We start from the raw sequence: 15704 nt of genomic DNA, 5'->3' as shown, positions 1-15704 counted from the left end.
TAAGAGTTCACAGCTCTTCAGACCACACTAAAGACATACTGGGCAGACTTGGGCTGTGTTAACAATCTCAAGCATTTTAGATCAACAGCAAAGAACCCACCCAAAAGGTATCCCCTCCCTATCACCAATAAGATATGTTTGGTCATTATCAGATTTCTCATCCTAAGGCAACTCCTAATGTCCTATCCTTGTGGGCCATGGAGCTGGAAATTGTATGTGGGTACATGCACGAGAAACAGAGAAATGACAGCTGAGATCCTTTTAAAGTTCTGAAAATCCAACATGATTTCTAGAGGGGAAGGAATAATAAAAACACCCGAAACAAATCAAATTCTTTATGCTTCTTTCCCATCCTTAGTTTGCTTGCACTCAATAAACAGGGGTAAGAGCTGTCTCAGAGCACAGCATTAGTATTTTTTTGCCATCATCTGCTGTACCCAGGCAGAAATGCCTCAAGCCCTGCCCCAGCTGTACATCCCCCATTGCAGTTAATGTGCTGAGAGGCACTGTTTTGGCCTAGTAATCTTGTTTACACATGTTTCCGCTGTATTTTATTTCCTGCATGCCTGTAATCTCATTTAGCAGCCTCAAAGGTAAAACAAAAATAAAATGAGATCCCAAGAACAAAAAGGAAAAGGCAGGAGGCTCACAGGAATGCCCTTGCTCATCTCACATAGGCAGTTGTGTGCTTTTTCACCGCTGCCACGTGACTAACTGCACCTCTGGACTCAGTGTTCCCCTATTCTTCTGACTGGGCAGGACAAAGCAAAGGGATTTGCAGGCAGTTAATTCAGATAATTGTGTTTTCCTGCTGCCTGTGTAACAGAAATGCCAGAGCTCTGAGGGCAGAGGATTCCACGTGTGCTCGCACGGCCTTATGTAGTGCACCGTATGCCTGCAGCTGCCCTGCTCTAGTCCCATCTGTTGGAGATTGATGTTGATTTTGCTCATCTTGCCTCCTAAAAACCCAGCAATAATAATGAATGAACTCAGTGTTCAGGGGAGTGTTGGCAGCCCATTCAGCTGTGGGCATATTGCAAGGCACGTGCTCTGCAAGGTTTCTGTGCTGCAAACACACTCACAAGGGTATGGAACTGGATCCTGTGGTTAAGTGTCCTGTAGACAGGTCTTTGCACTTGGATTTCTGTCTCTCACCTTTCTTATTGTTAGATTTTTCTGTCGTGTTTTCTGCCTGCCTTGGACTTTTTTTATCCTGTGATTACAGGCACAGAGCCCAAGCACAGGGCTAGGAGCTGGTTAGGGACAGAGTCAACTTCTAAGCAAACTCCCCTTTTCAAGTTGAAGATATTTTCGTCCAAATTTAATTTTTATTGTAAACTGCAAGCTGATGTATAGAATCAATGTGATTTGATTAGCCCAGTCTGAATTCAAGCTTTTTAAACCATGATCATATTTGCTTGTTTAGCTTTTCATCCCAGCCTGAAGCAGAAATCCTCCTCAGAAGCCCCCAGTTCTCAAAGAATGAGCAATTCCAGTTGAGCTATCTATGTGCTTTGATCCTGGCACACAACTTTGCAGGCTTTCAAATCTACCCTACCGTGGAAGGGTAGAACTCTTACTAGAGCAGCCCACATAGCTAAGATTATAATTCTTCAAATTGTTGTCATTTTTGTTGCTATCCTTTGCCTGAACCCCATTACCAGTTTTTTTCCTTGAACAAGAAATTCTGTACTGGAGCAACCTGAAATCTACTCATCCTGTGGCAGGAATGTATCTTGTTTGTGATTGAAGATGTCTATATGTGTGTACTATACCTCCAACATGGAAGAGGAGTCAGAAGCTGTCATTTTAGGGCACATGAGAAAATAACACTGCAATCAATAGTTGAGTGATGAAGGTAAGTCTTGGTATAGGTAAGTGAGACTGTCATCATGACCACTGGCTTCTCTCACAATCCTCAGACATCTCCTTGGAGGTCCCATTGCCCTTCCCCTGTGGTAAATATCCCACAGAGAAGCAGACTGAATTGGTTCAGACTTCATTGTATTTAAACTTTGCAATTTATATGATTTAAAATCCTGAACAGAGGCCAGCATTAAATGGAGAAGGACAAGAAATGTCTTCCCCTCTTTGACTGCTTTGTAAATAACTGTACTTGATGGAGTCTTACTTGCAGCAAGGATATGTTCCTGAGTGTGATAGAAAATTTCCCACTGACTTCACTAAACTTTTGAGACCCAAAGGAATATTACAGCAGTAAAAAGCTAGTATTGTACAATGGCCTCAAGTTTCTCCTGGCAGTGAACATCTCCTACCAAACATGCCAAAAAAAGCTGAGTCTCCCCAAAGCAGAAGAAACATTGAATGGTTTCATGTCCTTGCTCTGAGGGACTTTAATGCCCATGAATGCTTGGAGCACTCAGAATTTTGATAAGTTCACTCTGAGATCAAAGCCTGTGTCCAGAGACTCAAAAATCTCCTCATTAAAGCCTCAGTCCTGCATCCATCTGTGCATCCGTTCATGTCAGCTAGAACTGTACTTCAGCACAGAACTGAGCACCTCACTAAGTCTGCCCAGCAAAGGAGCACAGAAAATCAAGGGAGTTGTGAAGAATAACATGACAAGGATGAAGGTCCTCCAGTTAAGGGCCTAAGACTTGCATCAGTCCACAGATTCCCCATGTTGTGTTACTCTTTTCCGTAGTAGAGAGGATTTAAAAAAAAAACCAAAAAATCCCTTTAAAAAGGTTGTGCTTCATATAAACAAGTTTCGTTTAAATGCAGTGAAACTCTCAGGTTTTCAACGGGTAAAAATCAGAAGAGCTGAACTAATGTCAAGGAAATTAAGCTAGTTCATGCCAGCTGAGAATCTGCCTTAAAGTCTTTAGGAAGGCAGAGCCAGGTCAAAGAGCATTAAGTTCAAAGAGTAGCACGGGAGAGTACTGTCCTCACACAAACTTCTCAGAGCCCTCTCTTCTGTTATAACTCCAAATGGTGGAGCAGAACAACCTCCATCTCTTAGACCTGCTGCTTTGGTGCTCACCAGGCTCATCCTGGAGTATATTCCTTTTGAGTTACGTAATGACTGAGAGCTCTGAAAGGTTACTCCAGCACTCCTTAGAAATTTGCATATTCTATGACAAAGGACTTCTTGCAGTCGTTTATTTATCCCTGAGCTGTAGTGACATAAAAGACACGTGCAGCCTGATGAAATAAATGGGTTGACTCGTTTCACTGAACCCTCCCTTGACTCATGTAGTACCAGCTCTAAACTTAGCCATGGTGAGAACTGAAATAAAGAACGTAAACCTTTATGGAACAGGAAAATCTACTTTTCAAGTCCAAATAGCCTTAAGGAGAATTATTTCTGAGCTGACCTTACCGCTCCCTGGTAATTTTTTCCCCATCTCAAATCCCACATCAGAAGAATTTCAGGCTGTGGCAGATAGATATAGATTATATATAGATATAAATATATAGATTAACACATTTACAATTATCAGTCATTATTATTCAAACACTGTTGTCACTGTTACACCCGTAATATGGTTCTGCAGAATGGGGACATTATTTTATTGAGTGATAGACAGGGAAAAGGCATAAAGAATACAGGTAATGCACATATTTGAAATAGCAATATAAACAGAAACAGAAAAATGTTCAAGTCGAAGTCACGTGAAAAATTAGACTAATCTTCAGATGCATTCTAGACTTGTATGTACAGCATTTTTACGCTAAAAGTAGAAATACAAACTCCAGAGATGAAGCACATCTCAAGAATACAAAATAAATAAACAAAGATGAATGGCAAGAAAAGAAAGAGAACAAACACTCGAATCTTCTTCCAGAACAATGAGAAATTTCGATATGTAAGAACCATGGTAGAAGATGCCCAATTTATGACAAGAACTCATTTATTTCCAAACAGAATCTCAAATAATAAAGTCTTGTGCCGGGGAGTGAATGCAAAGCATTTTAACTTTTATCACTCCTTTTGTGGAGTTGAACAATTCCTCTACAAGAGAGACCTCCAAGCAGGACAGTGTTTCAACAATCCCAGTGAAGAAATCCAACTCACTGAGAGCGTGTGCTTGGTGGGGACATCACAGTTATTTATCCAGAAGGAAATTTTTCGGCAACTTCTAACCCAAGGTTTCTTGAGAATAAGGAATAGATAGATGGGTTGGGTTTCAGACTCTGCAGCAGTGTCTTCCTAATGGTCAGGATCTGCAGGAGGAAAGCAATCAAACTGTCATGAAAAAAGCTATAGTAAATATCAAGAGAAAAGCATTAAGCTCCACACTGGATACAAAATTATGGATTACAACTAAGTAGTGGAATATATCCCTGTCCATGGTAGGGAGGTTGGAACTATATAATCTTTAGGGTCCCTTCTAGCCCAGGGCATTCTACAGTTCTATGATTCTATGAAAGATGCACCATTATTTCACTTTCTTTTCAAGAGCATTACTATTAATTGAATGACACCAAGGACCATCGGTGTTTTTTTTCCTGCTGGAAATTTCTCCTTCATCAATTTGTTTGCATAACCAAATATCCTAGAGAAAAACAAGCATTGTTTCCACTCCTACAGTCCTTGCAAATTAGATTTTTACGGTAGGTTTTTTTTTTTCTCTCCAGAAAAATAGGTCAGTTCCCCTGCAGTAATACACACAATCCGAGGCCCACGTTTCTGCTGGGAACGAGCTCATGGAATGCAACTGCCCCTTTGAGTTGGGCATCTGCACATGGCACCGACCACTTCAGCTGGTCAAATGACTATTTGCAAGGCACAGATTTCCCCCGACTTCAGAGCTGAAGTGAAGCCTAAATACTTAAGCCTTTTTCTACTTCCAATCTCTCTCTCTGAAAATATGGACCATAAATATCCTCTCCCAGGAGATTAGTCCTGGAACCTTATTGGGCTTAAAGTTACGTTCAAACAATGTCCTAATAAAAACAGTGGCTATTGAATAGTAAATAAAGTGTGTTCCAAGGACATCAAATCATGATTACAATGACTTCCATTTTTGTAGAACTTCAAAACTAAGTGTTTCTTTCTCTACGTATTGGAAAATAAAAAGACTTGGTATACAAGAGTAAGTTAAATAGCTGGAAATATAAATGTAAAAAATAACAGAAGATTGCTTAAGAACAGCAGTTAAAAACAGAAAAGTTATTCCCAGGCAGCCTCTGTAAGACAAAATAGAAAAGAAAGAAGAAGGAAAAAGGGATTTTTCAAAGTAGCTTCAACTTAGTGGGATCAAAGAAATTGGTTTAAACAGGGTCTGAAAGGGAACAAGGAATATTCTGAGCACAACTGCACACCTAACCCACACTACTTCACACAAACACCTGCCTTAAATCAAGTAATCTTAAATTGATCACGATTGAACAGCGTCTTTTTTCAGAACAAAATGTGAAAATGCTTCACTTCCTAAGGCAGCTCTGAAAGGGAGACAGAGCCCTACAAATATTGGTCATCCACATTCTGAGTCCTGCAGAGTGGGAACCACATAGCTACCTCACTCCTTGTCTCAGGTTGCCCTGTCATTTTTTTGCACATGCCCCAACTTTCAAAGTTTTCCACAGTTTTGACAAAGCCTGGAGGTGACTCACATGAAAAAAAAAAAAAAAATTAAGAAAAAAAGATTTTGAACTGAATCTGCGTGAAATAAAATAAACATTTCTCCCCACTCTGAAATAAAAAAGGCACAGTCTCCATCAAAAGAGCTCTCTATGTGTTAATCTGCAGTGAAGCCTCAGTGCCAGAGCTGGCACCCTTTGAAGTTAAAGGAAAAGCTCCTGCTGTCTTTATGATGCCAGATTCCTGACTGAATTGAAAAATAACAAAGTAATGGGCTTTCTAAGCTCCCAGCAGCTCTCAGAAGATCACTGTCTTACTCCAGTGATCATAGGAGATGCCAAGGGGACTGGGTTATGTGCCTCACACTGGCTGAGCTGACAACCAGAGCTGCCTAGAAGGGCTCCTGATTTTATTGTGAGTGATCTCAGAATGAACCTCAGCCAGGACAGAATGGCAGATTTGAGTAGAAGAATAGAGATCCACATCTCAAAATAAAATACTTGTCTTTTCTTTTGATGTCACCTATTCCACTTTTCCTATTTTTTTTTTCCTACTGATTCATGTTAGCTAGAATCAAAATTGAATTTTACGGCAGTTTTTCATGCTATTTTCATACTTTTCTTCTTTCTTTTCTCCTCCTGAAGGTAGAGGGAGAGAAAAAAATGGAAATTTGGAAAAAGAAAGGGACTTCAATAGAGATATAAATTAAAGTTTGAATCAATATTTTTTTTCAGTTGATGTTAAATTAACAGAATTTGACGTTTTCATATAAAACATAAAAAATATGAATGCAGCATTTTGATACTCTTTGATTTTATATTTTCTACTGCAGGAACTTCTTGATTAAGAATTTTCAGCCAACTTAAAGGCACAAGTATTAGAAGCCCCTGCAATCTGGCATCCTGAGCCATAATCTTTTGGAGTAGCAGAGAGAGATCTGTTTTGAGCAGCAGAGCATCCACGGTATAACATAGTAGTGAATGTAATACAAGCTAGGATAACACAGGGTAAGAGATTAATATTCTGCATCATACTGTGCTCTGTTATTTTTATCCTGCTGTTTCTTTCACTCACCATCTCATGACTCACACCCTCCCCACACTGGAATTTCCATCTCAGTCTCGTGGCTCACTGGTGTGTTACGGAAGACGATGCCGTGGAAAAGCCATCTGGAGAACACCGCTACTGCCAGGGCTCCAGGTCGCTCTTAAAAACAGACAGACATGACAACATTTACTGATTTATCACATAACTCCTCTGAATATTGCAATCTCTTTAGCAAACTGCCTTCACTAGCTGGGAGGGTTGAAGTTCTCCATGTTTTTACAGCTTTAGTGATGGCGCTGGATATTCGTCCAAGTCACCGTCCCACGGAAAGCTGACACTTGCACAAGCCTTTAGAAAAATTACAGGACTCATCCTGTGAGGTGATAAAAGGGCTCTTGTGAGGCAGGTGAATGTAATCCAATATCTGTAAAGGAGCTGTTCTGTACGCATTTCTCAGTTAACTTTATCACCTCAGGGACATGGTCCTCGATGCCCCACTAGACAGACCTTCAGTGCTTCCTGAGGCCAAGCCACAGTTACTTGATGTGGGCTGGGAAGGCCAGGTCAGAAGAGGAGTTAGATGTTTAAATCCTTACTAATTGCATATATAGCTACTGTGATCCAAAATGTAGAACATCTAAATCCCAGTTCAGTTTGCTGCTGTAGAATCCTGCAGTCGTGGTTTCTAACAGACTCAATTTCCCAAGTGCCTAGACTCTGGCCTCTGTTTAAATCCAGAGACAATATCACTAGTTATGAACCTAAATTCTACCACATCCCAGAAATCAGGGTGATCACAAGAAGCGTAATTGTTTTTTCTTACCTCCTAGATGAGTGTTAAGAGCCCCTGCTCAAGAATTGCAATTCCCTCTTTTATCTGTATCTGAACTTTCATCTCTACCTTCCTGAGGGCTATTTCTAACTAGTCACAAGCCAAGATCACAGAAAGTTCACTCTTTATATAAACAAGTAAACATTCCCTAGGCTAGAGGGAGAGTACTTCAATCAGCATTTGGACATCCTATCATCCTTCAAAAAAATATTCCTACCAGAAAATAGCTAGTCAATCTCAGGCTAGAAAGTCATGTTTTCTCCTCTTTTGCCCTGACACTTTGAAAAATGAACTCCACTGGAAGGAGTCAAAGAAGCCTTGTCCACAGAATATTACCAAAAAAGGCATTTGTGTGGGGAAAGGGGAATAAAATCCTAATTCAGGTACAGTAGCAAGATTCCTCTCATGTAGGTACTGAAGCAATGAGCTCTCCAAGGACCTTAGTGTGTATCCAGCCAAAGCAACCTTCCATTTTGCTGAGATAGATGGGAGTCAGCTTGGTTTTGGAGCAAGTTTAGCGCAAGGATCAGTCTTGCTCCACTGTGTTATTCCAGCTTTCACAAGAAAACATACCAAAGGATGTCAAACAGCCCTTTATCACAAGCTTTTAGATCCACTGGCCTCCTGCTTTCCTGCTCTGTCAAATCTGGCTCTACAGGTGACACTGGAAAACATAAAGCCTGTTTTATTTCCATGAATGTTTTGTTCTCCAGATTTGCCTTGGGGCAGACTTCCTACCCTGTCACCTCAACTCATGTCCTTCACATGGATTTCTGATGGTGACTCAGGACAGTCCAGGAGTCTTTTGTTGGTGAAAAAGCCTAATCCAGCAGAGACACTTTGTCTCCCTGACACCAGCTCAAGTCACCCGTCACATCCTCTGCCCTCTCTTCTTGTCCATTCCCAACATAACTGGCTGCCTGGAGGGGCGCAGATGTGCATGACGGAGAAGGAAGGCTGAAGGCTTGCACATCCATGCCACATTCAAATGTCAGGCCTTCCCTGAATCCAAAGGGCAGAAGCTTCCCTCAGTCCACCCTCAATCCAGAAACGTGACATCGACTCAACAGTCATGTCCTTCCTCTCAGACAATTCCCCCAGCTGGAGGATGATCAATGCAAGGACCCGAGGAGAGCCTGAGGAGGATGTGATTAGTGACCTGAAATGAAGCCTGTGCAAACTGCAGTAGAAGCTTCCACTAAAATCTCTTCCACTGGAGTCAGCACCTCAGGACAACAAATGCTGCTGCAGTTTGAAAGACGATTACCGAGAAAAAAAAATTAGAAAAAAAAAAAGCTATAGGGAATTGGAGCAGCCAGAGAAAATCTTGTTAGTGCAGCAGTGTCCTGCTGTGAGCTTTCTGTTCAGTAGGCAGGCTCCTTGGTACTACTGAGTGAAACAAGTTTTTGCTGTCTAACTATGAGCAGTCCTTTAGAGTGATGTTTTTCCTGAGCTGCAGTTTCTTGTCCCGAACCTTTCTTGGTCTGCTGCTGTTCTAAGTGGACTGTGTGAATTAGGTGGAACTCTTAAAATATTTTACTTTGTAGCTCTGTCTTATCACCTGAGAGGCACAAAAAGCCAGGAAAAGACACGCAGTATCTCTGAGGAAGGTGCCAAGAGGATGGTACTCTCTTTTCAGTGACGCCCTGGGACAAGATGAGGAGCAATGGCCATGAACTAATACACAAGAAGTTCCACCTCAACATGAGGAAGAACTTCTTTACACTGAGGCTGGCAGAGCACTGGAACAGCTGCCCAGGAAGGGCATGGTGTCTCCCTCTCTGGAGACATTCCAAACCCACCTGGGCACGGTCCTGTGTCACCTGCTCCAGGTGACGCTGCCTTGGCAGGGGGATTGGACTAGATCCTCTCCAGAGGTCCTTTCCAACCCTAAAAATTTAGCGATTCTGTGAAAGCAATTGCTCAGAACAGTCGGGAAACCACTTGTAAAGAGCAGCTTTCCATTCACAGGAGGTTGGTCTCTGCAATTCCTTCCACTCCTCCCCTTGAAACACGAGGAAAGGAAGATGCAGGGGCAGTTTTGTACTTTACTGGAATACAGGATAGAGAAAGCAAAGGACTTTCTCCATGAAATGTTTTCTTTGGAGGATGCTAGGTCCTCTGAAGATACATTTTTAATGGAAATATTCCTGATTCAATTGAGAGTTCTCTGGAAAGGCTTTCCTCAGTCAGATGGGAGAAAGGATCTTTACTACCTCTAGCAGACAGTAACTTGCAGTTCCTACAAGCTGGAGCAGGCTTGGAACACCTCTTTGGGACAGTTGTGTGTAGCTGTTGGGTCACAAGTGCACTGTGGGCTAAAAGAACATATCCTGGGTGGTGATTGTACAATCTTCTTCTTGACCAGCCTAAGCATGTTGCTAACTAAATGCAAAGAATGGTCTCGCTCAATGTAACTTCACAAGGTAACAGTGAACACTATCAAATGTGCAGCAGAAGACCACAACACAGAAATGAAAAGACAGGATTTCTGCATCTCGCCACATTTCCAGATGCAGGAACCAGGAGACCGAATGAAGCTTGGCCTACACTGTTTTTTGATACACGTTAGGCACTGGATGGGAGTGCCTGGGGGGGGGGAACGAGTGTAACAATAGAAATCCAACCTTTAGCAGAAAATCCCTTGGAATTTTAAAGGGCCAAGTTGGCAGTGTTCAGAGGAGGAACTCAAACCTGAGTGTCTAATGTTGATTCACACTGATGAGGTGTCCTGTCCTCCTCTCGTTTCACATGAAAAATCATATGGTTAGAGGTTATGGAGAAAGGAAAACAGATTACTGCGTGGGAATACAGTCTGCAGTGAACTTCAATGTGGGTTGTAAAGGACTTTGGTCAACTGGCTGTCAAATAGAGCAGCCCACAGGTTTTTTCTCACTACACTGAGCCTTCAGGAGGTTTCATCCATCTCTGGTACCCTGGGACATCAAGACCAACCCACTTCCTCACCCTGATCCATCAGGGAAGCTCTGCTTCTACAACTGTTGCTGTGTGTCCATCCCATCTTCTAGTTTGTATATTTACATCCTTTTGTCACTGTTAAACTACAAAGCCATGTGTGTACTATTCTCTTCTGAACTCATCCCATCTTAATCCTATGCCTGGGAAGTTTCATCCTTATCTGCTGGAGGATTTCCCATACTCACTTTAAACAAGATTTTTAATATGGATTCTAAAAAAAAAAAATAAAATTAGTATAATTTTCTATTAGTGAACCTCAGAAGAAGAGGTTGGGACCTAGAAGGTAAACTGAATACTATAATATATATAATCACTACAATTTCCATGGAGCAATGATCAAACCACGTAACATCTCTACACTGCATTCCTTGTAACTGCATCTTCATGGCAAATGAGTGTCTATCATTGGATATAAAAATCATCTGGCACTGAAAACAACAGAGAAGGATGTTAGTTCCTCACTCAGTGCATCACTGGAAAGCACTTAAAATTACTGATGCAAGATTAAAGCCTTAAAAATAAAACTGCATCATTAAAGAACAAGAATTTTGCCTTGAACATGAAGTGTCATCAGCTTGAAGACTAATACTATTTTTGGAACAAGAATTAATAGGAAAGGAATCTGCAAAACCCAAACAATCACTACTTAAAATTTCTGTGTGTCAGATATTTCTCCATCTTACTTATAATTTCTGTCCTAAGACTAAAGGTTCACAGTTTGCTTTTTCAAGACACAACAATTTTTGTACTTTCTAGTATTAACTGATTTATGCAACTTTTATAGTTCTTCTGTCCATGAATTAATTAGTTGCCAATCTCACTGTGTTTTAAGTAAGATCAGCACCAGATGGAGACCAGATTTGCTTATTAAAGGGTTTTATCAAAAAAGTAATTCAGCAAATATACGTCTGAAATCCAGTACTGATACTAAAAAGTCTGACAACCTTTCCTAAGAAACTGCCTAACGCTGTGGTACCTGGGTTCAGTTTTATTGACAGAGAACAGTATCCTCGCCTTGAACTGTGCTGTGTAAAATGTCTAAACTGAGCACTGAGCTCAGTCCTGACCCCTGTGAAGTCAGTGACACAACGCCAAGTGTCTTCCACTGCCTCGGGACTGTGACTATTGTTTTTAAGACAAGCACTTGGCAATTACCTAACCTGCACCCTTTGACTGCCATGGTAAGGGCTCAGTTAGCTCTTTCCTCTCCATACATGCAGGTTAATGACATCAGATACTTTCAGCACTATGAGAGCAATCACAAGGCATTTTTTAACTTCATTCTTGCTCTACCCAGGCTCTGTAAGTGCAGACTTTTTCCTCTGTGAACTGGGAGTGTAGAACAGGAGCACCTTCACATCAGAAAAATACAGGGTTTACTGAAACAATACCAACTCCCTTAATATAAAGTAGCATCAGGTCAGGTTTGCCTGTCAGCAAAGGCAAATTGAGTCTGGCAAGGCAGTGTTGAGTCTGACTGTGTAACTTCCCCAGGTGCTGTTGAAGCCTGTAGGAGGTGTTGCTCTGACTCATGGAGGCTGTCAGAACTAACAGGACAGCTTGATAAGACAGCCTTGCTAAAAACTCTGGTGATTGTACAGAGAACCAGGCCATTCACAAATTGAAAAGGAGAAAAAGATGTTTCAGTAGAGTCCCACCACCAAGGTGCACAGTTTTACTTTCACTGCAACAGCTGAACATCTCAGAAATAAGATCACTACACTCAGATTGGGTAATGGACACAGTCAGTGCCCAGTGGAGTCCCAAATCATTCACTGTGTTAAAGCACTCACAGCCTAGCTTGGCCTGCTACGAGCCACAGAAACAACTAGATCAATGCAACTAGATCCCAGCAGGTCATAACCTCCTTGTTCATGTTCAAAGGACAGTGAATGCATCAGTCATTTCCCAGAATCATAGAATGGGTCCCAAAATGGGTTGGAAGGGAACTTAAAAATCATCTCGTTCCAACCCCCTGCCATGGGCAGGGACACCTTCCACTAGCCCAGGTTGCTCAGAGCCCCATCCAACCTGGCCTTCAACACTTCCAGGGATGGGGCAGCCACAGCTTCTCTGGGAAACCTGTGCCAGGGCCTCACCACCCTCACAGGGAAGAATTTCTTCCTAATATCCAATCTAACCTATTCTCTGTCAGGTTGAAGCCATTGCCCCTTGTCCTGTCACTCCAGGCCCTTGTGAAAAGTCCCTCTTCATCTTCCTTGTGGGTTCCCTTCAGAAACTGGAAGGGGTTTGTTCCTGCAAAATCTGTCCCTGCTTAAAGGCTGAATGTCCACTGTCAGGCAGTGACACACTTGGTGAAATCATGGGAGAAGACCAGGCCAGGGTCCCTGGTAATCTTGTTTCAATGAATATTTACATTTTTTTGAAAGGTAGAAATGAGAAAGAGCAGCCTGCAAATGCCCAATTTTTTTACAGTAGTTGGGACAAAAGGAATTTTGACATCCTTCGAAGAAAGAGGAAAAAGCCAGAACAACACAGAGCAAACTGGCCAGTAAAACTTTCAGCTGCTTAATTTGTAAGAAAAAATCCTCACATGTATTACAGCGACCTAAATGTCTGTATATGTTTTAAAAAAGGGCTTGAGCACCTACAGGTATTTATAGATATGCTGTTTAGAAAGAAGCTAGCCCAAATTTAAATCTGAATCAGCCTGACACTTAGCACGGTGAATATTCAAGAGATCTGGCTGCCACCACTTCGGGTCAGTGCTCTAATTCTAACTGAAAAATCACCAATGTAGTCTCATTACCTGCAAAGTGAAGGCTTGTGTCCACTGTGCAAGGTGCAGTCAAAGCTACAAAGGTTACAGGGTGAATGTGGAGAAGAGAGTGAAGCTGAAAACATCATGTCATCTTTAATCAGTGCATCAGCCCATTCTGGGATCCAGCTTTAGGTCCTCAAGTTCAAAACAGAGAAGGCTTACAGGAGATGTGGGAATGATCCAGGGCCTTGATAAACTGAAAGTTGTTGGAAAGACTGAACTATTTTCCTTACAAAGAATACAAATAAGAAGAATCTAGTCAAAATATATGCTATATAGAGCGTGGTAAATCAGATAAACTGGGACTTTTTGTTCTCTGAAAAAAAAGCGATAAAAAGGCCAGGGACAGTGATATAAAAGGCAGAAAATTTATAAACAGGAAAAGAAATTACTTTTTTACACAAAACAGAATTAAGTTATGGAACTTAGTGAAATAGGTAATCATATAAAACCTAACTGGATTCCAAAGGGACAGGATACTTAAGGGAATATCCAGATTATAAACTACAGACAAAAAACCCCATGGAACAGATTGTTATTCCAGCTATTTTTTCAAATACTTAATACTAATCTGGCATGCTGTGACGCTATACAAGGTCTTTACACATCAGTCCATCACTTGTAACCCTCAGGTAAGTTTTCTTAAGGTAAATCCAAAAGTCTCATTTGCCTTAAATTCCTCTCATCTTCTGCAGCTCTATTTTCCCCAGATGAGGCATTATCTACTGACAGTGACACCCTGACTTATATAATGCCCTGTGGTGCCTTTCTAAAGAGCATAGAAACAGACTGAACCATAATTTAGGCTCCAAGCTGGTAGTGAATAATAATTGCCTCATTCCCATCCTTTTCCAGAATGATTTTTGTCACTAATTCAGAACATGGCTCAGATCAACCACTGCTCAATCCAGCCAGCAGTGGGAAAGTTTACTGAAAATGGCAGCAGTGCTGTTTGATCCTCTGTCTGCTGAAGCCAGATACAAAATTTCCATTTAATTCTAGAGTAGAACAGGTCTTCAGAGTCCAAACACATTTTGAATTGAGAAAGGGCGGAGCGGGAATCTCTCTGGCCCAGGTTCCATTCATAGAATAACAGAATGGTTTGGGCTGGAAGGGAACTTAAAAATCATCTCATTCCAACCCCCTGCCATGGGCAGGGACACCTTCCACCAGATCAAGTTGCTCAGAGCCCCATCCAACCTGGCCTTCAACACTTCCAGGGATGGGGCAGCCACGGTTTCTCTGTGCCAGGGCCTCCCCACCCTCACAGGGAAGAATTTCTTCCTGATATCCAATCTAACCCTACTCTCTGTCAGTCTGAAGCCATTGCCCCTTGTCCTGTCACTCCAGGCCCTTGGAAATAGTCTCTCTCCCTCTTCCTTGTGAGCTCCCTTCAGGTCCCTGGAAGGCTCCAGTTAGGTCACCCCAAAGCTTCTCTTCTCCAGGCTGAACAATCCCATCTCTTTCAGCCTTTCCTCACAGCAGAGCTGCTCCATCCCTCTGATGGTTCCTCCTCTGGACTCGCTCCAACAGCTCCATGTCCTTGCTGTGATGGACCCCCAGTGCTGGAGGCAGCACTGCAGGGGGGTCTCACCAGACTGGAGCTTACAGCTTCAGAAAAACTCTATCTCCAGTGTCTGGTCTTTCCCCTCAATTATTTGGGGATTTGCCTTTCCTTTTTTTCTCTTTTCTGTATTCTTTTTTCTTTTTTTTTTTTTCTGGAAAATATGCTTTTGTAAAATATTCCTTGCTTTTAGCCTGTGTGCTTATAGCATTATCTTAAAAAGCCACTAGGCAGATGGTTCCCAAATGTGAGTTAATAACTTGTAGGTGGCTTTTGGGGAAGCTTTTTGAAATCCCTTCATGCAAAATGATTTCACAAACTGCCTGCATGCCATTCTTTGGCTATTTGGGCAGACTATTTCAAAATGGCCAGGAGAAAAATGGCAGATTATTTTTTATTTGTTTTGAAGCAGACTGTTATGTTTATTTTGCAGTGGTAAAAGAATATAAAGGGAAAACAAACACAAAGCTTCCACTGAAGATTCTTCTAGACCCTGGAAGTCCTGACTGGCTTCAAGGTGAGCATGTTTGGGCCTCTGCCCCTCTTTTGCAGCCCTTCTACAGCATTTCTTTCAAAATAAGGTTGATTTTTACAGAGTAGCACAGGCTGAGTATTCAACAATCACGAGTGAGACTTCACGGCATCACACGATTAATTTAAAAATCAGATTTCAAATATGGGGCTCTTGCTGTTCACCACTGGTCTGCTAAAAATACTGTATGTTTTGCATGGTTTAGAGTCAAAAGTATTGATAGTGTCTGGTCAGGCAAGCATCACCATTTTTTAACAGATTCCATCACCCTCTTTTAAGAGATTTCACCACCATTTTTGAACTGATTTCACAAAAAATCCATCACCACACCGATGACAAAATTTTGCTGTCTCTCTTAACAATGGCAGCAGATCAAATGCCTTCTAACCCTGTGAATCAATGTGAACCAATCAAGTACAA

At 41.7% G+C, this 15704-nt stretch overlaps 1 protein-coding gene across 4 annotated transcripts in view; it reads right to left on the bottom strand.

Annotated features, from left to right (window-relative positions):
- Nucleotides 1-3516: 3516 nt before the first annotated feature.
- LOC108501786 (potassium voltage-gated channel subfamily A member 5-like) overlaps nucleotides 3517-15704 on the bottom strand; it is a 28416-nt gene continuing 16228 nt past the window's right edge. For 2 of the 4 annotated variants that reach the window (XM_017824017.1, XM_017824019.1), the window contains exons 3-5: nucleotides 10395-10617; nucleotides 6623-6754; nucleotides 3517-4188 (exon numbers count right to left, since the gene is read on the bottom strand). The gene's annotated coding sequence lies outside the window, so the exon portion shown is untranslated. The remainder of the gene's footprint in view (nucleotides 4189-6622; nucleotides 6755-10394; nucleotides 10618-15704) is intronic. The other 2 variants (XM_017824018.1, XM_017824020.1) reach the window with 1 other exon arrangement.

This window comes from Lepidothrix coronata, unplaced genomic scaffold, assembly GCF_001604755.1.
Source record: "Lepidothrix coronata isolate B3197 unplaced genomic scaffold, Lepidothrix_coronata-1.0 Scaffold107, whole genome shotgun sequence".
In the NCBI taxonomy this organism is placed as follows: domain Eukaryota; kingdom Metazoa; phylum Chordata; class Aves; order Passeriformes; family Pipridae; genus Lepidothrix; species Lepidothrix coronata.
Note: the sequence above shows the minus strand (reverse complement) of the source record. Positions and strands in the feature narration are given on the sequence as shown.